Source organism: Rhinolophus sinicus, linkage group LG11, assembly GCF_036562045.2.
Source record: "Rhinolophus sinicus isolate RSC01 linkage group LG11, ASM3656204v1, whole genome shotgun sequence".
Classification (NCBI taxonomy): Eukaryota; Metazoa; Chordata; class Mammalia; order Chiroptera; family Rhinolophidae; genus Rhinolophus; species Rhinolophus sinicus.
In genome coordinates this window covers 2,311,168-2,333,041 of record NC_133760.1, presented here as the reverse complement: position 1 = coordinate 2,333,041, position 21,874 = coordinate 2,311,168, and the positions used below count along the sequence as shown (strand labels likewise).

The window sequence follows — 21,874 nt, the reverse complement described above, 5'->3', positions numbered from 1 at the left end:
CCTCTGTCACACAGACACCCACACAGCCTTCTCACAGCACATCCGACGCCACGATACATTTCAAACAGTCACGGCCCTACCCCTCACACTCAGTCCAACACACCACCAGACACGCAACTCCATGGCAGCCACAGCCGGTCACAGGCGGAAAATCCCAGGCAGCCTCACAACCCCACGCAGCTTCGGGGCCACGACCCCACGCAGCCTCAACCCCACGCAACCGCTGGAACAGACATGAATCCACATCCGCACTCACCTCCGACCTCTCGGGTCGCGCCCACCCTGACAGCCGCGCAGGCACCGCACGCTCCCCGCGCCGGCACTCTCCGCTCCGGGACCCGATAGGACACCGCGCGTCCCGCCCCCTCACGCGCCGCACTACACAAGCCGCAGCACCGCCCCCAGGGCGCGAGGCCCCGCCTCTAAACAAAGCCACGCGGCGCGAGTGCGTTCACACCCCTGTGCCCGGCCATCCCACAGGTACCCACCTGAAGTCCCGCCCGTCCACACGCAACAGCGTCCTCCAGCACGCTCACGCAATCAGAGCCGCCCTTGGGAGACATCACCGCCCGCGCGCCAGCCCGAGGCCCCGCCCCTGTGCCAACCCACGTGGCCTGCACGGCCCCGCACGCGGGCGGGGCCTATTTTGCGCTCCTCGGGTCCCCACGCCTCACTCCCCCTGTGAGATCACGTAGAGGTACTAAGGCTGCGGCCCGTCCTTGATCTGTTCAACCAAACCCAACCTCCACGTTTTCCGTCCTGGCTTCCACGCCTGCGTGTTCCCGTCAGGGGGCTTTTCGCTGCAGCACCCTCCCCTGTGCCCCCGGGCGCTCAGCGGGACTTGGAACCAGACTGACCAGCAGACACTGACGCACGCACTTGGCGTGCGTACTGCGAGCTCAATGCGCATTCCCAGAAGCCTCCGGGGCGCAGCGCGGCCCTGGGTGGCCACTGCCAGGCGTGAGGTGGAGAGAATCCGGGCAGCGCTGGCAAAGATCTGCCGTTGCCGGGGACGAATTGACCCGGGAGAGAGGCAGAGGGATGTTCCGCCAGGCCAGGAGTGGAATCTCACTTGCTCTTTTGACTGAGGAGCCCCAGAGTCCTTTGCGCGGTGCCCTTCCGGCGCCCAGACTCCATTTCCCAGGAGACCCTACGGCCCGTTTCCGCGGTGACACGGCTGCGCGTCCTTCGGAAGGGGGCCGAGGGAGGGGCGCGGGCGCGCGCTGTGTGGTCGTGAGTCTCTGAGAGGGAGGGCGTTAGGTGTGAACCTGTCCGCCGTCTGCGCGTGATTGTGCTTTTGTGTCTGTGAGGCACCGGTGTTATCGTGTAACTATGTGAGGATGAACCATTGTCTGTGAACGTGTTTGACCCTGTGTTTCTGGTTTTGTACCATTACAGCGTTGTGTTTTGCGTGTGTCCTTACACGTGTGGGAGACCCAGCTTTTGTGCTTGTGTATGTGTGTGAGGAGCACTGATATAGAATATGTGTGTCAGTATTCTCTATGGCTGCTTTTGCACATCTGCAGTTGAGTGGTTGCAACAGAAATTCTACGGCCCAAAGAGCCTAAAATGCTGTCTGATTGATCCCAGTGTTTGTGGTTGTGTCCTGTGTGTGTAGGGAACCACCGACAGAGAAGATGTGTATGTGTTTGTGGAAGCGTGTCCTCGTGTTAAGTCCGGGAATCTTTTACCCCTTAGAAAGACAGAGACACACACACGACAATGTAAGGCACACAGCGAGGTTTATTTCCAGCCAGCTGGGGTCCCCGTCTCTGCCCGACGCAGCGGGTTTTAACAAAGAACCCCTAGCCTACAAAGCTAAGGGTTTTTATAGCAGTTCTAAGGTGCTTAGTAATTACTAAAGTCTTAGGGAGTACAGTATGGACGTTAATTTTTACATAACTAAGGTTTGGACGTCAATTCTCACATAACTAAGACATTCTGTACTTTCAAAAGTCTTAGGGAGTGTAGATTGTGTTATGCTTTAAGGCTGTTAGGCTGTTAATCTTACTCTGACTTTAAAGTAACAGTTTTTGAGCCCAGGGCTGCCAGGGCTGTTAACGTTATCTTAACCGTAAAGCGGCAGTACTTATGCTAACAGTCCCTTACATTCCCCACTGTTTGTTGTTTATAATGAGGAATCTTGTTTATTTATGGGCCAGCTGAGGTCTCCAAGGGCGGGCACTTTTTTATATTGTTGTCTGAGGACCATGAGCTGGACAGTATTAACCCGATCTTTTACAAAATTAATAAGCTTGTTTAATATATAAGGGCCAAAGGTTAAAATAAGCACAAGTAAAATAATTGGGCCTACTAAGGTTGATACTAAAGTGGTGAACCAGGGGGATTTATTAAACCAAGTTTTAAATTAGTTTTTTTGAGCTTTTTTTTTTTTTACGTGTTGTTTTTTTTTTTTTTTTTTTTTTTGGCTAGCCCTTTTTTAACTTTTGTTATAGATTTTTTTACTACCCCAGTATGGTTAGTATAAAAACAGCATTTTTTTTTCAGCACAATACACGATCTACTTTGTTGGAGACAACAAATTAAGTCCTCTTTTATTTTGGAGTACTACTTCAGATAGGGAGGTGAGTGACTTTTTTAAATGACTAATAGAGGTTTTTAACCTTTTTATATCTTTATTTATGGCCGCTCTCAGGGAGGTTATTTTTGATTGTTGAGTAGCTAGGGAAGCTATGCCGGTCCCCCAGCTATTCCTAAACTGAACAGAGTGGCAATGGTTAGGGCAGTGATGGGTTTTTTTTTACTTTTTATATTTGTGTTACTATCCCAATGTCAATACATATTCTCTTCAGGGTGATAGAGAACACGGGGCAATACAGCTATCAGGACACAGAATTTATTAGAGGCATTGAAGACCGAGGTAGATAGGCATGGGGTGAGGCCAGTCTTTGAACATATCTACCATTTATTTGTATTGGGGATGAACCATTTGATGTTACTTTTTTAACTAGGGGTGTGGTCTATGGAGGCACATAGACTTAGCTTAGCCCGGGGCACTTTCCCTAAACAAGTTCCATTGCAACCTTACTAGTTGCAGGGTTAAGCCAATTTTACGATCCCCCCATGAACACTGAGAGGGGTTCTTACTGTTAGAGGCAGTGTAAGTGGCATTAAGCCCAATTGCCTCGTAGAACGGGGGCTTAACGTTATAGCACAGCCAACAGGAAATTGTGAGGTTAGGACTGGTGGCATTAAGGGCCTTATATACAGTGCGCATTAGTTTCCGTAATGAGTCTTTAGTAGCCTATATAACAGGTGTCGAAGGAGTTACAGGGGTCTTGGGTTGGGTTCCTTCGACTTTTTTTGTGGTGTCTTTATCCCTGGATATTTCCGGGGTCTTGGTAGGGATAAGAGGGGCCAGTACTTTATTTGGACCTACCTGAGTGCTAATTGTTTCGACTGACAGTCGAGTAGTTAGAAGACCGCCGGGGTGGGGGCCCATCCATGCCAACCGACCTATATCTAATTGGAACCCCCAAGTTAATCCTGACAACCAACCACGCTCTTTTCGTGCCGCGTCTTGGTTAAATTGGACACGTATCTGGGGTACTTGGTTGTGGGGGTCCCTAAAGGAGAATTTGACAAGATCTTTATTCCCCACGTCCCACTGTCGAGGCCCGTTATAGGAGGTGACACAACTCCAGCTACCACAATAGTAGCAGTCTGGGCCGCCACAGGCTTTTTAATTGTTTTTGAGGTTCCCCGGACAAGCCCAAAACCCTTGTGTACTATGTCCTTGATAGGTGTCGATTAAGGCCCGCTTGGACCTGACTGAGTAGTCATACTGCCGTCCACGTTTAAGGCCAAAAATGTTATGCAGGTTAAAAAACAAGTCTGGCCACCAAGTATTGACTGGGGCAGTATCGGTAGTGCTATTAAGGGTTGTTTGGGTCTGTCCGTCCGTTAGGGTCCAGGTTAGCTTATGGGGTTGGTGTGGGTTGATCCCTGCGTGGCTTTTTTCCCAGATGTTGAGTAGAAGCAGGACTAGCAGCCGCTCCATCGTTGGCGGTTACAGGGGGCTTGACGCTTCTTCGAGACCTGAAGAGTTGCAGCTTCAGAGGGTTATCAGGGTGCTGCCGCGCAGTCTATTTTTCAGCTTGTGTCTGTTCCAGCTGGTTGGCTCGGCGCACGTGAGAGTGATGGACCCAAGGCCCGATGCTGTTAACCTTTAAAGCAGTGGGGGTAACCAGAATAACCATATAAGGACCTTTTTATCTTTCCTCCAGTGTTCGGGACCTGTGTCTCTTTATCCATACCCAATTTTCCGGAACAAGGTCATGTTTTGGGTTTGGTGCGTCTTTAATTTTATAGAGAACGCACTAGAGGCCATATCTTATGCTGGACCCCTTGCAGGGCTTTTAAACTGGCCAGATAACTTGGGGCCACATTGGGGTCCAGATCCGAGAGAGTCCGGGAAATAATGGGGGGTGGTGCCCCGTATAGAATTTCGAAAGGTGTCAGACCATGTACATATGGTGAGTTCTGGACCCGGAAAATGGCATAAGGTAAGAGGGTCACCTAGTCCCCGCCAGTCTCGATGGCCAGTTTGGATAAGGTCTCTTTTAAAGTCTGATTTATTTTTTTTACTTGCCCTGAGCTCTGGGGATTATATTTACAATGTAACTTTTAATTGGTCCCTATAGCTCGGGCTAGCCCTTGTAGGACTTTACTGATGAAAGCTGGGCCGTTATCGGAGCTTAAAACTTCGGGACCCTATATCTGGGAAAAATTTTTTTTAATAACACTTTAGCAACAACTTGGGAAGTTTTTTGTTTTGTGGGGAAGGCTTTCACCCAGCCTGAAAATGTGTTAACTATTACTAGTAAGTACTTATATCCAAACTTCCCCGGCTTTACCTTAGTGAAATCCATTTTCTAACTCCGTCCCGGCACCCTTTCCCGTATCCTTGTACCTGTATGTTGGGGTCCTTTTTTACTGGGTTTCATAGCCTGGCACCCAATGCACCGATCTACGATCTCTTGGATCTGAGCTGTTTGTCGGGGAAACCGGAGGCGGGCGGACTCGAGAATTGACAGTAATTTTCTTTTCCCCAAGTGGGTGGCTTGGTGTAGGTTGGAAAGAAGAAACAGTCCTAGGTGTGCCGGCAGTATTAATCTTTTTTTTGTATCTTGATGTCACCTTTGCTGATTAGACTCTGGACAGTGGTGGCTTTGGATCCAGTGCAGGTCTTCCGGAGTGTAGTCAGGTCGCGGTGGCAGGCGCGGGAGCTCGGGTGTGGGCAGGTTGAGGGCTAAAGCTGATGTTGGTGTAGCCATTGCCGCTATCTTGGTAGCTTTATCTGCTCGTCTGTTTTTTTTAGCTTCTGGAGTCCGTGTAGTCTGGTGCCCGGGGACGTGGACGACTGCAACTGCCCGGGGCATTTGCATGGCCATCAGCAGTCTCTGTATCTCAGGAAGATTGTGCAAAACTTTTCTTTTTGTTGTAACAAAGCCCCTCTCCCGGTAGATGGCGCCATGTACATGAATAGTGCTAAACAAGTTTTAACAAAGGACCCCTAGCCTACAAAGCTAAGGGTTTTTATAGCAGTTCTAAGGTGCTTAGTAATCACTAAAGTCTCAGGGAGTACAGTATGGACGTCAATTCTCACATAACTAAGGTTTGGACGTCAATTCTCACATAACTAAGACATTCTGTACTTTCAAAAGTCTTAGGGAGTGCAGATTGTGCTATGCTTCAAGGCTGTTAGGCTGTTAATCTTACTCTGACTTTAAAGTAACAGTTTTTGAGCCCAGGACTGCCAGGGCTGTTAACCCTATCTTAACCGTAAAGCGGCAGTCCTTATGCTAACAGTCCCTTACACTCGTATATGTATGCGTGTGGCCCAGTGTTTGTGGTTGTGTATAAGAAACCACTGTCTGTGATCTTGTGTAGAGACCCAGTTTTTGTGTTTTTATAGGTATGTGTATGCATAATTCTGATTTCAGTGCTAGTGGGTGGATTTTTTCCCCCACCATCAACCAGTTCTTCAACACACCAGCTGAATGTTTTACAGTTCAACTCAATTCTAACACTGTCTAGCTGGCTATAGTTTCAGATCCCCCAGCTCAGTCCCCAAGACTGCCCCACATAAGCTCGCACATCAGCTGCCAATCACAGTCCAGGTTGTCAACTTATGCGTTAGACTGACCAGCTAAACCCAATGATTCCCCTCCTACAGTTTGATTAATTTGCTAGAGTGGCTCACAAAACTCAGAAACATTTTACTTCCTAGGATCCCTGGTTATAGTAAAAAGATATAACTCAGTATGGCCAGATGAAAGGGGTGCACAGGCCCAGGTATGGGGAAAGGGCCTTGGAGCGTCTGTGTTCCTGGAGCTTGCCACTTTCCCAGCACCTCCACATGTTCAACCCCCAGAAACTCTCAGAAGCCCGTCCTTCATTACATGGGCATGACTATCAAAATCACTGTTAAAACAACCTGCAGCCTCTCTCCCCTCCCACGAAGTCAGGGGTGGGACTGAAAGTTCCAACCCTCTGATCACTTGGTTGGTTTCCTGGTAACCAGCCCTCATCCTAGAGACTTCCCAGGAGTCATCTCATTAACGGAACAAAAGACTATTACTTTCAAAACAGGAAATTCCAAAGGTTTGGGGAGCTCTGTACCAAGAGAAGAACAGATAGATATTTCTTATTATAAATCACAGTATGTGATCTGGGGGGGGGGGGAACCCAGGGTTTGTGGTTGCACTGGTGTGGCCCTGTGAGTGAGTTTTTTGGACTAGGTATTTAAGAGTGAGTGTAAGGAGCTAGTTTTGGTTTTTCAATTCAGTGACTAGATAGTGGTATTAATGAAAATAGCAGCTAAAACATTATTATTAGGAATTTTCCAGTTACTTCCATCAGCACTAGTAGTAGCAGCTAGCACTTAACTGATTGTTGTTCTGGCCCAAAGTGTTTTTCCATTTAAGGTTTTGTTTAATCCTTTTAACTTGTCTTTTAGTTCATTTCTACTAAAACCTCCTGTTTCCAGATATATAAACTGAGGCACAGGGGGCGGTTAAGTAACTCACCCAAGGGCAGGATACATGTGGAATGGTCCAGATTTCAAAGATACTGAGAGGTAGTCAAGAATCTAAAAAAAAAAAAAAAAAAAAAAAAACACACCGCAGAGAGTAGGGGCAGGGCGTGAGATTGTATTTGTTTGAAATGTTTAAATAATGTGGAACCTTGAAATCTGCTATGGAATTAGAAAATTATCAAGTCAATGCAAATCCATGCAAAGCGTTTAAATGGCAAAGTGGCAGGATATGTGCAAAGACCACTAGGTGCTCCCTATGAAATTAGAATTTTAAGAGGGCAGGCTTAGTAGGGAGCAGTAGATCAGATTAGATTTGATAAGGCTATGTCAATAGGTGATTCAACTGACAGCTATGTTCAGGACTAGGATAGTGACAGAGAACACGGGAGTTACAAAATATTTAGATAGTGGGTACAAAGTGATTTGGTAACTGTTTGGATTAGGCAGCGTTTCTGAATTATTGCGCCACTAACACTTTGGACCAGATACTGAATTTTTTGGGAGACATTACAGTTTTGACTAATGGAAATAACCTGAGATACGAGAGAATGTAATTGGGAAAAATGAATACTAAGAAAGGGCATTTGTGCAGTGGTTCAACAGTATATTCAGTGTGTTGCTGAAGAATATTTGGGGCAAGACATTTTCTCCTGCTGACCTGCTCCAGAGCAACACAAATAAAACAAATATAAAAGGCAGATGTAGACAGCTGCTGGTAACAGAACACCTGACAAACACATGTCCAGAGGACATTTTCATTAGCTACATAAATCTCTGCTGCACCCTAACATAAAGTTGCCCCTGGGGAAAGCAGCTCAATTGCAAATCATCACCTACGATTCAGAGGAAATAGGGGTTTGGTGTTCACATTTGAAACCCAGTTGGGTTCCTCTAATCATGACATCTATGTAGGGCTTGTCTTTCCCAGTCAATAGCTCCACAAACCTCTGATGCATAATTTCAGGAGTTAAAGGAAGGGTCTAACTTTGATTATCCCTAGGGATGTAAATGTGAATCTGTTCTCTTCTTTTAAATATGATACAAACATGTTATCTAAATTACACGAATCTCTCTCAACCCACCTTATGTGATGTGTAGTAGATGATGAAAATATTCTTTTTTCACACTGTGTTGTATTTGACAATGTCCCCCTAAATAGCAGGTGGAATGCTGTGGGGACAGAGCCAGGAGTGCAATTTCCAGGCTCTCAGCCTCAGCTGTGACTAGTTGGCCATCTGCTGTTACCGGTTAGCCATTAGCCATTAGCCACTGATATAACTGCCGCGGCTAAGCTAATAAGGTGCTATAGTGGTGGTGTAGTGGCGTGGCGTGTGGATTACAGATTGCAGAGAGGCAGATTGCAGCTAGCAAGTGAGGTTGATTGGCAGAGACAAGTGGACGGCGGGTTGCAATCGTGTGGCTCCTGCCTCCTGTGTCTCCAACCCAGGCTATAGTGGTATGACTCCCCTATCTATGGCTCCGTGAGTGTTCCTTTTTGGCCTCACCATATCCTGTGTTCTTATGTGGGGAGTGGCAACAGAGACCCCCAGTGAGTCCCTGCATGAGAACCAGAAACACCAATTAGGAGCAGAAAATGTCTAATATTAGACAAGTATGAGTCTGAGGAAAGTAAACATCCTAGCCAACCAAAGAACCCCTTACATGTATTATTACAATTTTTAAGTAAGCTAATAATCTGTTTTCCTTCCTCATCTACTGCTATTTGTACCTCAGGATAAGTTTGGCTAGATGAATGAAGACTCTATTATTTTATGATCTAGAAGTTTTAATTTTTCTTTTGGCCAATTAGTTTCCATAGAAAGGACTTCATGGAGAGGATTAAGTTCAATTTTCCAATACATTGGATTTTCAGTATCAGTATTATCATGGATTTTATTAACCTCAGGCAAAGTTAATTTGCCTATGATTTTAGTATTATACTGTGGTCCCATAGTATTTACTGTAAACCTGGTGTCATTACAATAGAAATCAGTATGACAGAAGACTTTTCTAACCCTTCCCAACAAAAGTGTCCCCTTCCCATATACTATATATTGTTGTTTGTTGAGGTCGGTATGATATGCCAGGATTGGGTAAATTCAGAATTCCATTTTGATTGAGGACATACCTATTTACATTTTTGATTTAAAGTGGCCTGTCTACTTTACATTGGAAGCAATGAAATGTTATTTATTAATCTGATTTCTGCTAGTTGTATAACTGGAAACTGTAACTTTAAGGTTTAATAGGGGCCAAGGCTGTAAAAACACAATGGTGTAAATTACAATTACTACCTAAAAATTTCTAGAGGCCAGGAGGAGAGTAAGAGTTTCATAAATAAATTTTCTGTGCCTCAGCAGCCATTATAGGAGGCCATTTTTAAAATATACATCCGCTTCAGCTTCTATCTGAATTAATATAATTAGTAGTCTATGTTGAGTTTAGGGGGTAAGTATAATTGGATTCTAATATAAAATTCTTTTCTCAATATTTATTTTCCACTAACCTTCTACAGCTTCACTCATCCTTCTCAGATTGTCTCCTTTTCCTCATTCAGAAATAACTTACTAGGACAAACTACTTTCTTTTAACTTCTGTCAAAAATACACACACATCCTTTTTCTTCCTTCTATAATAATATTCCTACTAAATTTTAAACCATAAAAATAATATGATTGATAATATAAAGATATCTTATACACCTTCAGCAATTAATAACAGGCTATATAAGTATAGGTTTTGAGAAAAGCCTAAAGAACAAGTATAACTATTATTATTACTAATATTATTAGCAGACAGGTAAAGACAATCAAACAAATGGTTATTTTAAGTTCAATATCAATTATGCAAGTATACAGGCCTTCTCAATGTCCTGGGATAGCTGTCTAACCCTGATATCGGTGGCTTCTCATCTTTGAGGAGTCTTTGGTATCCACTGATATGTCCCTTCCAACAAGGTTAGAGAGTCTTTAATTGATCTTGTCCAATGGACAAAATATCCTGGTTGTGAGTCGTGGTCTTTGAAGTTTTCGTCTCCCAGGAGCACACTGAAGTGAATCAGTTACTAATTTAGTAATTCCTTTAAGATAACTGATAAGCCCTTGATAATAATGTAGAATGTCTCCTTTTAGTAAGGTTGGTTCCTAAGTCCCTTTGCATACAGTAAACAATGACTAATGAGGAGAAAGCCTGTGTTTACCAAAAGTGTATCTCAGGTTGAGAAGCACTATAAGGAGAGCTTTTGGCCAAGGGAGATTGAAAGCTTCTGAAAATTTACCTAGTTGAGTTTTAATATACTATATGTACATCCTACCAATTCAGAGGACTGGGGTGATAAGCACAATGAAAATGCTGGAAAGCCAATTACACAGGGACTGTATCATTGGCTCAGTGAAATGAGTCCCTCCGTTATTATGTAACTCAGGGAATTCTCTAATTGAGGATTCTTTATTATTATTTTATATAACTTCCCTACCATCAAGGCTGTTGCTCTCCTGCAAGGGAATGTCTCAACCCAGTGAGACATCATATAAATCATGACGAATATATATGTGTATCCTTGAGATGGTTGCATTTGGATAAAATCTAATTACCATACCTCCAATGGACCTAAAGGAGATGGGAAATGTTCTTGGGACCCATGCAGTGATTTTCCAGAGTTATATTTTGGACAGATAGAACATCTGCTATACACTTTGTGAGCTACAATAGAGGGTTTCTAAGAATATTGTTTATTCCATGAAACTATCTTTCCAAGACCAAAATGAGTTAGCTCATATACATGCTAAAGTGTGTCTGGATCAAAGTTTCCCTCTTTTTGTTGCCATCCTGTTTTTCTTCTTCTGCAGCTGTTCATTGGAACTGTAAAAGAGAGTCTTTTATTGATTTAGTAAGGAGAAGAAACATTCTCAAGTCTAGATAATTTGGCTGTTTATTGTTGCTGGTCTAGCTTCAGTATCAGCTAAATTATTTTCTTTTGCTTCCATGGTGGCAGCCTTAGAATGTCCTGGAATTTTTGACAATTGCCAATTGTTTCAATTTCTGTATGATATCTAATTTAAATTTTGCAACCTGTTTTCCATTCTTATGGGCTGCCTTGAAGAAGTTAAGAAGGCTTGTTGCTTCCATATCATTCAAAAGTTGTGAGCTACACTAAAGGTATAACAACTATCAGTATAAGTACTGGCTATTTGATCTTTGGCTCATTTACAAGCTCCTGTTAGATCAATAATTTCAGCTTGTTGGGCAGATCTTATTCAGGTAAATAAGAAACTTAAATTTATGTTCACCATGGAAGTTACTGCATATCCAGCTTGGTAATGTCTCTGTTCGTCTTTCAGATAAGAGTCAGCATTATCAATAAGGGTTTCCTATGAACCATTCCTAAGAACAAGAAGGTGGTCAGTAAGAAAAACTCAATTGTGGACGTCTTCATCCTGTAAAGAGGGTAATGTAGTTTCTGGGCCAGACTGTTACATCGATTTAAAGTAATATTAGGTGCAGAAAGAAATAGTACTTTATAAGAAGCCAGTCGACTAACAGAAGTGTTGAGTGTGATTCAATAGAATGAGTAACATAAATAAAGGAGCACCTATAACTATCTCTTCTGTTTGCATAACATGACTGTAGCAGAGATGGCTGTCATCCAGGTAGAGAGCCCTTTAACTACGTACTGAGTTTAATTGTCTAGAGCAGGGGTGTCCAAACTTTTTTCAACGTTTTTTACAAAGGGCCATATGCGGTAAAATACACAAACAGCCGGGCTGCTCACTCGAGGTGAAGTACATATTGCCTCACCTGGTTTATTTAAGTAAACTAAGTATATTTTTGGAATTTGCTGCGGGCCAATTAACAATGGCTTGTGGGCCGCAATTGGCCCGCGGGCTGCAGTTTGGACACCCCTGGTCTAGAGCTTCTTTAGCTTGTTTCCCTTCAGGGTTCCATTGAGTTGGATTGTTACAGATACCAGGACCAGAAAGAACCCAAGCGGCACTCAGAGTTAGGAGAGTCAGCTTTATTACGCCAGCGGGCTCAGCGGGATCTTCTCAAAGACTGAGCCCCTAGCAAGGTTTTGAGCAGGTTTTTATGGGTTGGGGTCTTCCTTGAGTCAGGGAAGGGGTAGGTGTCGTCTGGTGATAGGGTCAGTGTGTGGCTTGGAGGGGGTTATGCAGAAATGGGCTGGGGCTTAGGCTGGGGACTTCTCTCTCTGCTTGGGCCACCATTTTAGCTCAGTTCCATGTGGCAGGGAACCATTTTAAGGTCAGTTTCCCCATCATGTCCCCCCTGTTGATGATCGTAAGTGGTAACAACTTAGAGATCATCATAATGGCTAAGAGGACGATAACCCCGTAGGGCAAGGATCCGGGCTATGGCCCAATGGGTGACGGAGGTCTCTGTGAAACGTATGACAGCGTTAACTATGCATGGCCCAATGGTAGCAAGGGGGAGGATGCAATGAGACCAGCAAAGGCTAGAAACAATAGGAGTCCAATGACAGCGAAAGCGGAGGCCAGGCAGACGATGGTGAGGCTCATCTGGGCTGTTTCTTGAGGGTCAGACGGAGTGGACGGGCCGGGTCAGGTTGGGCGATTGAGGCGTCATCCTCCGGCTGGGCTGTTTTAAGTCGAGTGTGGTGGATCCACGGATCAATGCATGAAACTTTAAGAGTGGTGGGAGTAACAACTATGACAGTGTGAAGGCCTGTCCACCGGGGTCGGAGGGGCTCGCGCTTCCAATCTTTGACCCAGACTTGGTCTCCCAGGGTAAAGGGGTATACGGGGGCCCCGAGAGAATTGGGAGCCCTTTCCAGAATGTAAGCACGTACATCTGTGAGGACCTTGCCTAGCGCAGCCATCTGGTTTTGGAGACTGGAGAACCCCAGCTGGCGAATATCTCCAGGGAGGCTGGTCAGCAGGGGAGGGGGCCTCCCGAACATAATTTTGAAGGGAGAGAATCCAGATTTGCCAGGGATGCAGTGCACCCGAAGGACGGCTAGTGGTAGAAGGTCCACCCACCCTAGGGAGGTCTCCTGGTGCAGTTTAACTAATGTCTCCTTGAGGGTACGGTTCATGGGTTCAGCTTTCCCTGAGCTTTGTGGTCAGTATGCTGTATGGAGTCTCCAGTTGATGCCCCCCATGGCCCTGGTTACCATCTGGAGGAGTTCTGCTATGAAAGCTGGCCCATTGTCACTGTGGATAGAAAGTGGAGTCCCGTAGCGGGGGATAGTCTCCCTGAGGAGGACCTTGGATACTTCGCGGCTCTTCTCAGTCCGAGTGGGGAAGGCTTCGACTCACCTGGAGTAGGTACAGACCAGGACCAGCAAGTACTTAGTACCATGGCAGTTTGTCATGTCAGTGAAGTCGACTTCGAGGTCCTCAAAAGGTGCAGCACAGCTTCTCTGAATCCCAGGGATGGGGCTAGGGCCGGACTTTGGATTGTTCTTTGCACAAGTGAGGCAGCGTTCTCCAATGGACTTTGAAAGAGCTGACAGCCGGCTAATGTAGAAGTTTTTGGCTAGGAGGCCCTCGAGAGCAGTTTTTCCTAAGTGGGTTAACTTGTGATATTCAGTGGTTACTTGAGGACCTAGCAGGGCTGGGATGAAAAGTCTTCTGTCGGGCAGTTGCCACCACACTTGTGGCAACCTGGTGGCCCCTTCTGACTTTGCTTATCTGAGTTCTTCTTTTGTGTACCGCGGGAGGGACGTGGTGGTGGTGTCAGTGACCAAGAGTAGTTCACTAGGGCTTCCCATCGCCACTGATTTGGCCGTGGTGTTGGGAGCCTGTTCCCGACTGCTGAGGGCTCATTGCCTCTCTGGTGGCCCCGACAGTGAATAACTGCAACCTGCTGGGGAAGCCAAATGGTTTGCAGGAGCTTAAGGATTTCTTGTTTATTTTTAATAGTTTTTCCCTCCGTGGTCAGAAGGCCTCTTTCTTTGTATATAGCCCCATGGATATGGACGGTTGCAAAGGCAAACCGAGAGTCAGTGTAGATGTTGACATTTTGGCCCCCGGATAGAGTAAGGGCTCTTATTAGTGCCCATAGTTCTGCCCGTTGGGCCAACCATTCTGATGGAAGTGCCCTGCCTCAAGTACCTCATCTGTGGTAGTTACCACATACCCTGCGTGACATTTTCCGTCCCTCAGGAAGCTGCTGCCATCAGTATACAGAGTAAGGTCCGGGTTAGGATGTGGGCTGTCCCAGAGGTCAGGCCTGGTGGCATAGACCTCGCTGATAACTTCTGTACAGTCATGTTCTGGATCCCCGTCCTCGGTTGGCAGGAAAGTGGCTGGGTTCAGGGTACACACAGTTTCTAACGAGATCCGAGGGTTTTCCAGGAGTAGCCCCTGATACTGAGTCAGCCGTGCATTCGACAGCCATCGGGGTCCTTGACTGTTCATTAAGGTGGTGACCAAGTGGGGTACTTTAACTATGAGACTTTGGCCTAAGGTGAGCTTGTCTGCCTCTTTGATGAGAATCACAGTGGCTGCTAGGGCCCGCAGGCATGGTGGCCAACCCGCTGCTACCAGCTCTAGTTTCTTTGAGAGGTAGGTGACAGGATGGAGCCATGGTCCAACTGTTTGGGCCAGCAGTCCTAAGGCTACTTTGTCTCTTTCATGGACAAATAAGTGGAATGGCCTCTCAGCATCAGGTAACCCAAGGCCTGGGGCCTGTCCAAGTGAGCTCTTGAGCTGCTGGAAGGAGTGTTCTTGATCTTCTGTCCATAGCATGGGGGCCTTTTCTTGACCAGCTAGAGCCTCATATAAGGGCTGGGCTATTGCCGAAAAGCCAGGAATCCAGATCTGGCAGAAGCCGGCGGCCCCGAGGAACTCACGGAGCATTCTCCGGTTTGGGGGCCGAGGGAGGGAGGTGATGACTTTCTTCTGCTCAGTGCTGAGGGCCCGCTGTCCTTTGGAGATGACAAAGCCCAAGTACTGTACTTGTTTCTGCAGAGTTGGGCTTTCTTCCAGGAGACTCTCTACCCCGTCTCGGCTGAGTGGGACAGGAGTGCCCGCATTGCAGTTTGGCACTCGGTCTCGGTGGCACAGGCCAGGAGCAGATCATCCACATATTGCAATAGAGTGCAGCGGTATTCTTCTCGAGGGAAGGTGGCTAAATCTGAGGCTAGCACTTCCCCAAAGAGGGTTGGGGAGTGTTTGAAGCCCTGTGGGAGCCGAGTCCATGTCAGCTGGAGCTGCTGGCCGGTATCAGGTTCAGTCCATTCGAAGGCGAACATTGATTGGCTCTGGGGTGCCAACCAAATACAGAAGAATGCATCTTTCAGGTCCAGGCAGGTGAACCATCCGGCCTCCGGGGGCAGCTGACTGAGAAGAGTGTACGGATTTGGGACTACGGGGTGTAGGGAGACTGTGACTTAGTTTACCACTCTTAAATCTTGTACTGGCCGGTATTCTCCATTAGGCTTCCTTACCGGCAGGAGGGGCATATTCCATGGCGACTGGCACTCTACGAGTATCCCTGCTGCTCTGAGATGGGCGAGATGTTTTTGAATCCCTGCCCGAGCTTCCCTGGAGATGGGGTATTGGCGTAGCCGTTGGGGTTGAGCTCCCGGTCTCAGTTCCACCAAAACTGGGGCCTTATGTTTCGTTAGCCCAGGCGGGTTATCTTCAGCCCAAACCTCTGGGAAATTGGCCCTGTATGCTTCTGGGTTCTGTTCTACACTGCCGGACCCATAGAGCCTCCATTCTTCTTCCCTCGGGGTGGTGATAGAATAAGTCCTTCTGTTGGGGGCTGCAGTGACATGGTGGCTTGACCTGATGGTTCGAAGGAGATCTGCGCCCCTAACTTGGTAAGGAGGTCGCGTCCCAGGAGCGGGATTGGGCAGTCTGGTAAGTAGAGGAACTCGTGCGACACGGTGTGTCCTCCCAATTTACAAGTCCGAGCCTGGCAGAACGGTCGGCTCTTAGCTTGATCCCCAATGGCTCCCATTATGGTGACTCTGCGGTCCCCGAGCGGTGCCACTGGCGTGGTGACTACCAAGTGTTCTGCTCCAGTATCTACCATAAAAGTCACTGTTTGGCCCCCTACATCTAAGTCAACCATGGGCTCATGGGGGCCAAGTTCAAACGAGCCCGGTCCCCCTCAGTCTGACTCGGCTCCCTCTAATCCTATGAAGTCGGCTCCGGGCTGGTTGGGTTGTGACCACGGGGAGGCTGAGGCTTCCCTTTCCGACGGTTGGGACACTCAATTTTCCAATGGCCCAGGTCTTTACAATACGCGCATTGGTCTTCTTTTAGTGGGGCGCGAGGTTGGGAGCCTGTCTGCCGACGGGGAGGCCCTCTTTTTCCAGGCCTATCCCCTCCTTGTTGGAGAGCAGCTGAGAGGAGGGTTACTTTTTCTCTCATCCTCACATTGGCCTCTCATTTAGCTACAACCTCACGGTTCTGATAGACCTTGTTAGCCACCTCCAAGAGCTGGGTGATGTTCATTCCTGCAAACCCCTCGAGTTTCTGGAGTTTTCAGCATATGTCAGGGGCTTCCTGAGCGACGAAGGCTGCGTTTATCATCCTTTGATTTTCGGGGGCTTCCAGATTGAACAGAATGTAGACCCGGAACACCTCACAGAGACGTTCATAGAAGTCGCCAGGAGTTTCTTCCCTGTTTTGGGTTACATCGGCTGTTTTGGACATATTGGTTCGTTTTTGGGCTCCTGCCCGCAACCCTCGTAGGAGAGCATCTTGGTATTGGCGGATTGTGCCTCTCCCCACTTCAGTGTTAAAGTCCCAATCAGGCCGTGCGTCCAGAGCAGCCTCGGTCGCCCAGGTGGCAGCATCCAGGACTTCCCCAGGGGCCACTTCTTCTAGCCACTGCCTTGCCCCCTGTAGGATCCGTCGGCGCTCTTCAGTGTTGAAGAACATTTGGAGGAGCTGTCGACAGTCCTCCCAGGTGGGGCGATGAGTGTGGAAAATAGATTCCATAAGATCTATCATGGCTTGTGCTTCCTCTGAGTAAGCTGGGGTATGATGTTTCCAATTCAACAGGTCAGTGGTGGAGAATGGCTGGTAGTAGATGATGGGGCGTCCTGGCTGGAGGGTCCCATCGTCTCCCACTTGGTCTGGCCCTCTGGTCTCCCAGAGGGGCAACTGAAGGGGAGGCGGGTCTTTGGACCGAAGTCGACCAGCAGGCCCCGGTGAGGATTGGTGTGTAGGATCAGGGGCTCCCTGGGGAGGGCTTGGGAGGTCAGGTGTCGGTCCAGGGGGGGCAGTCAGACGGAGGCGGAGTGTCTGGAAGCAGCAGGGCCACACCGGCCGTTGGCTGTGGTGCGTAGGGAGGTGGTGGCGGCTCTTCCTCGGGGAACCCCTGGTAAATGGTCCTAGTCATGTCTTTCTGGGCGCAGCCTCATGGGTTCTGTGCATCAAGGATCCTGGACTGTCCCTTGCTATTGGAGCAGAACCGTCCCCAAGGAGGAAGGGTTCGGGCTATTTCCAACCACAAGTCAATGTAAGGGAACTGGTCTGGATGTCCAGAGGTCCCATTGACAACTATGTAGACTCGGCGAATCATGGGGAGGTTAAGAGTGCCTTCTGGGGGCCATCCCACATCAAAACCTGGCCACTCCAGCTCACATAAAGTGCGGAGACGTCCGGGGGTCATTTTGACCCCATAGTCACCTCCGAAACCTTTCCTGAAATTCTTTAACATGCAGTCTAGAACCGAGGGCTTCCCATGATTCCCTCCCGTGATGTTTGGTGTCGCGTAGACAAGGGAAGGGTCTCAATGAGGCGCCCACCTGGCCGTGTCCCTCGCGGGAACTTTGGGTACGTCTTGGCTAAGGTGTGCCCGTATAAGCCCCCAGCCAGGTCGCACTCCGAGAGTGCGAATCACCATTATGCCGAACGACGCTACCATGGAACGCAGGTTGGGGCTCACTCGGGCTCCGTAGCTGACAGGCCGTGGATCCACACAGAATCCCATTCAGGACCAAGCACACACACATTCAGGGAGGAAAGACGCCCTCCCCTGGAACGGCCCTAACTGGAGTCTGAAGTGGAACTCAGCGGGAGGTGATCAGGCTCCCCGTCTGCCCTCAGGCAGGCCTAACTGGGTCTGGGCCCTGGGGTCTTACCGTGTCCGATGTCCTGGTTGACTGTCCGTCCTTCCTCTCTATTGGGGGTCCAGCAGGGAGTCACGGGTCGGAGCCGGTGGGAGGTCGCTGGTCCCAGGCCTGCAGAAATCAGCAGTGCGCGCCTAGCCCCGTCTCGGCTCTCCCGCCACCCTACGGCCTGCTCTCACCCAAACCGGTGGCTTAAGGGGCCAGCGCGGTTGGGTTTTCCGGTCAGGGAACCAAGAATGTTACGGATACCAGGACTGGAAAGAACCCAAGTGTCACTCAGAGAGTTAGGAGAGTCAGCTTTATTACGCCGGCGGGCTCAGCAGGATCCTTCCCAAAAGACTGAGCTCCTAGCAAGGTTTTGAGCAGGTTTTTATGGGTTGGGGACTTTCTTGAGTCGGGGAAGGGGTAGGTGTCATCTGGTGATCGGCTCGGGGTGTGGCTTGGAGGGGGTTATGCGGAAGTGGGCTGGGGCTTAGGCTGGGGACTTCTCTCTCTGCTAGGGCCACCATTTTAGCTCAGTTCCACGTGGCAGGGAACCATGTTAGGTCAGTTTCTCCATAAGGATCATATTGATTTGATCTTATTAAGATATATAGAGGCTGGGCCTCAATGAAAAATTTGGAACCCAATTGAGACAGCATTTAGTCAGACCCAGGAAGCCTTTAAGCTGTTTTTTGTTCTTTGAAGAGGAAAGGATATTATGCCTCCAAGACTTTCAGGGTTAATTAGTAGCCTATCATTAGATATTAGATAACCAAGGTATTTAACTAGGTGTAAACAGAATCAAAGCTTGTCCTTTCTGTCCCTATGTCCTTTATGACTAGCTATTGTAATAGGTAAGTTGTGTCCTCTTAGGAATCTAATATATCCTAGAGCATAAGACTAAATCATCCACATATTGGATTACAGTAGAATTTCTGGGAAATTCAACATTATTGAAATCAGCTTTTAGTATCTGAGAGAAATAGGTGGGGCTCTCTGTATACCCCTAGGGCATTACTGTCCAAGTAAACTTTGATCTTCCCACGTGAAAAAGCAAAGAGGTTTTTCTTCTTCCTTTTTTTTTTATAGGATTGCTGAAAAAGGCACTACATAAATCTATCACTGGAAAATATTGGCAATACAGGAAAGCTGATAATAAGGTATATGGGTTTGGAACCACAGCATATCTTTATAGCTCTGAGATCCTGTGCAAATCTCCACCCTTTCCCATTGGGTTTCTTTACTGGAAGGATGGGAGAATTACAGGCTCACACATGGAATTATAAGCCCCCCTTTTAAAGGTAATCTTGTATAATGAGCTAATTCCAGCTGGTGTATCAGGCCTCAAAGGATATTGGCAAATATAAGGTAGAGACAAAGTATTATCAATAGTTATTTATATAGAAGTGGCTGACCACCTTGCCAATATCTGTACTGGAAAAAGCCTGTAGTTGTATTGGAACGTCCTGTAACAAACATTCAGTCAGTCTCAAGACTAGTTTTCTCTCATGTACTTTCTTTAAAAATCATTATTTTTCCAATCTGATTCATTTAGTTCTAACGAAGTACATTTCACCTTCTGGGAGAAGGATATGTGAGCATCGTTGGTTAGAAAGTCTCACTATCAGGTGACTGGGGGCAGATTTGAGTAGTAAAAATATATGTTGCCCCTTAACATTTCCTCGTTGGAAGGGAACACGTTCTGATTTAAAAAACAGATATTGGTAGATTAGATGTCCCTACCATTTGTACAAAAGCTTTACTCCAAGGGAGAGGGCAACCTAGTCAGGTGGTACTAACAGATAAAATAACCCCAGTGTTAGTAAGAAGGGAAAATGCCCTCAGAATTTTTGGAGCAGCCCTATGCTTGCTTTTATTTCTTTTCTTTATCTAAATCCCATTTTAGTTTTCTATAATCCTTAAGGTGACTTGACTTTCTACAATAAAAGCAGATTCCTTTATAGGAGTTTTTCTAGCAAACCTTTAGTAATTCTGTTGCTTTGCTCTCAGAAACCAGCAGGTGTATTAATTGGAATAAATAAGAAAAGCCAAGATCATAAGTTCATTCTAACACTTAATTCTAATTCCTTTGCGAAGTTATCATGGTCTGAGAGAGGGTTGGGAGAATCTTTAGTAGATTCCTCAGTCCTGCCTGCGTACACCCATCGATCCCCCTCTGTCCGACACCAGCTCTTCTCCAAAGAGAGCTGCAACAGAGGGGCAGGAGAGATGGAGGAAAAGGAGAGCAAGTCCGGGCAAAGTAAAGCACACAGTGGGACAGTCAGAGAAGAGGGAAAAGTGGGGTGTTGGCATTGAGCATCTTCAGAAACCTTTTTTAATTCAGAGACAGTCTCTGAAATTTTCTTACTAATTTCCCAGAGAGAAGAACGTCTCTCTGCATACCATTTCAGAGGCTTTTTTTCTATTTGCCCATTGAGGTAAGCCTCCCATTTCATTTAGTTTGATTTTTAAGCTGGCGTTTTCTAATTGTGCACACCAAAGATTTACTTGGATGTTATAAGAGCTCCATTTTGACCATCTTAAGTTGATATCACTTCTAGTTAAATCTTTCCATGTCTGTAAGTACTTGCAAGACTCTGAGTTGCTGCACATCTGCAGGAGTATTAATGGGGCTGGGGGCTGGGAGCTTGTCGGCCTTGGAGGCACAATTTCCCATGTTAATTTGTAGTTTTCTTTTGAGATCTACAGAGTCTGAACAAATTTGTAGTGATATTATGTAGTGGGTTGAAGTGTGCTACTTATGGGTTGAGCTCCAATAAGCTGTCACCTCCCGAATCGCTTCAACCCTCTTACGTGCCTCAGTTTCTCTCACCAGCTGTCTAGTACAACCGTGAGGATTTGGAGCATTAGGTAACCAGCTTTTATGTGCATGTCCACAGACAAGTCAAATATTTCATTACAGTTGTGTTGGAATTCCCTATAGGGCCACTGCACGTTTTGAGGAGAACCTTCAAATACTTCCACATAGATTCTTAGTCACCTAAAAATAATTGAAATTCGGGCTGGAGGGAGTAAATGCCCTTTATCTTTGGAGCTGAACAAGTTCAGACACTCATTTATCCAGTAAAAGGTTTTGTTCAGACTCGCAGTAAGCAATTCTAATTGAAAAGCCAAAATTAAAAACAGCCACCCATTTTTTCCTCCTGTCCCTGAGTTATCTTAACTTTTGTCCCTAACTTGGGTTATCTTAACCCTTAACCTTTAAGGCCACCTCAAGGATTAAAAAAAAAAAAGAAACCAGCTCAAATAAAGTCATGGCCTCCTATCTTAAAACAGGGAGGTCAGGAATTCCAAGAAAAACTCACCCAAGTTCACCGGATGTGAAGCAGGGAGCCAGTGGGGTACAGTGGGCCTCTGCTGGTACCTAGCACTGAACCCAGGTCTGCAGGGTGTCCCTGGGTGGGTTTCTTTGGAATCCTGCAGACTACAGCCTAGTAATGTCAACAAAAAAAACATCCAGCCTGAGAGAAAGCTTCTAAGCGTTTATTTGAGTCAAACTGACAGCAATTGCAGGAAGCAAAGTCCCAACGGATTGAGAAAATGCTCTGGAAAATGGTGTTTTGCAACTTATTTTATAAATAAGAATCAAAAGAGAAAAGTTACATGAAATCCACTGATTGTAGATTAAGGGGGAGGGAGAGGGCAAAGCAGGAAAACCTCTGGGATTGGATAAAAAGCTAAATGGAGACACACACACTTCTTTTACATTGGTGGGTACAGGATACTTGATACCTTTTTAC

General features: G+C 46.8%; 1 protein-coding gene and 1 long non-coding RNA gene across 13 annotated transcripts in view; both read right to left on the bottom strand.

The window, feature by feature from the left end:
• ZNF667 (zinc finger protein 667) overlaps window positions 1-1,204 on the bottom strand; it is a 30,726-nt gene extending 29,522 nt beyond the window's left edge. For 3 of the 11 annotated variants that reach the window (XM_074315374.1, XM_019716884.2, XM_074315375.1), the window contains exon 1: window positions 744-1,113. The gene's annotated coding sequence lies outside the window, so the exon portion shown is untranslated. The other 8 variants (XM_074315372.1, XM_074315377.1, XM_074315379.1 and 5 more) reach the window with 7 other exon arrangements.
• Window positions 1,205-12,053: 10,849 nt separating this feature from the next.
• On the bottom strand, window positions 12,054-21,601 carry LOC141567590 (uncharacterized). Of its 2 annotated transcripts, XR_012490380.1 has the most exons (3): window positions 21,440-21,601; window positions 18,144-18,242; window positions 12,054-17,496 (listed from the first exon to the last, which is right to left on the bottom strand). It is a non-coding gene; the product is annotated as an uncharacterized LOC141567590 (long non-coding RNA). The 2 variants fall into 2 exon arrangements; XR_012490379.1 differs by having other exon boundaries at window positions 12,054-18,242.
• Between the last annotated feature and the right edge of the window lie 273 nt (window positions 21,602-21,874).